Source organism: Microtus pennsylvanicus, chromosome 8 (genome assembly GCF_037038515.1).
Source record: "Microtus pennsylvanicus isolate mMicPen1 chromosome 8, mMicPen1.hap1, whole genome shotgun sequence".
Taxonomy (NCBI): domain Eukaryota; kingdom Metazoa; phylum Chordata; class Mammalia; order Rodentia; family Cricetidae; genus Microtus; species Microtus pennsylvanicus.
In genome coordinates, this window is record NC_134586.1 from 77,411,625 (window position 1) to 77,412,882 (window position 1,258).

At 42.2% G+C, this 1,258-nt stretch overlaps 1 pseudogene; it reads right to left on the reverse strand.

Annotated features, from left to right (window-relative positions):
• Positions 1-226: 226 nt before the first annotated feature.
• On the reverse strand, positions 227-1,011 carry LOC142855719 (serine/threonine-protein phosphatase CPPED1 pseudogene; annotated as a pseudogene).
• Positions 1,012-1,258: the final 247 nt, after the last annotated feature.

The following is a 1,258-nucleotide window of genomic DNA, read 5'->3' on the forward strand; positions in this document are numbered from 1 at the left end:
CAGTATATGGCATTTATATTATATCCTTCTGGGGTCTTTGATAGATTTGACAAATAGTTATAATTATGGTTATGGGGGATCACTCTTCATCTAGTCCTTCAGGTCATCATCAATTCTTCTCTTATTCAACTTATCTAACCTGTAGTATAATAATGGTGGACAATTTTTTTAGCAGTGAACACCACCATACAGAATCCATAGGTGACCTTGCCTAACTGGCACCCAATTAAAGATTAAACCATGTCAAGATCCTAGTAAGTTCCCCCAGCATTCCTGTGGTAGTAGCCTGAGAAAACAACTCTGATACATGCTTGTCTGCCAGCTTCTTCAGTATAGACTTTTAGTGAGGTTGAAGTTGTCATCATCCTCATCAATAATACCCAGGAATTTCTGGATGTTCTGAAAGACAATGATGTGCTAGTACATCTGCTGCTCTGTGATATTCAACTCTTGATACAGCCAGTGGTCCTGGGCCTGCTTCAGTGTAGAACACTTTGAGGAATCAAAAAAAAGAACTGGGAATTGAGCACCAGGACCAGGATGTCCCCACTCAGAAGTTGAAGTAGTCATCTCCCCATGTCTGGCAGAATACCTCCGTAATCTCTACTGTTGAAATGTTGCCCAAGACATGGTTGTCACTGACTAACACCAGTGAAATCTCTTGGTCAATGGCCTTTAATAATTGCTGTGGGCCTTTCGTCTGTTCTTTCCACCAAGATAATCCTGGCATGCCATGGGTGAGGTCACCAGAGTAAACAAATAATTTGGGTTTTGGGTTCAACTTATTGATGGCCTCAATGGCTTGCTTAGTGAGATGAATCTCCTACCCCCACTCATCTTCACCATTGTCACAGTCCCAGGGGACCTGGGCTTCATCAGCTCAAATTGGGGCTCTGCACCTTGGATAAATTAGAATGGACCTTTTCAATTCTTTTCTCATTCTGAGGAAAACATGTCTGGAGTCATGCCCTGAACTCTATGGACAACATTCCCCACCTCTGCAGATGACATGGCTAATGACTTTCTGGCTTTGCTTGGGCACATTCTGTTAGACAAGAGAGCAATTCCACATGACCCTGCAGCATTGCATGAACAGTTTCTCTAAAAGCTATTCTTTTTTATGGTTGAGGAGAATGTTTTAATTGTAGATATAAGGGAAAACACAGCCAAATCATCTGGAAAAGTCCAGAGAAGGAAGAGAACGTGGTATACTTAACAAGCCAGCAGACTGAACAATGCCATGTGGTAGGGGTAGGTA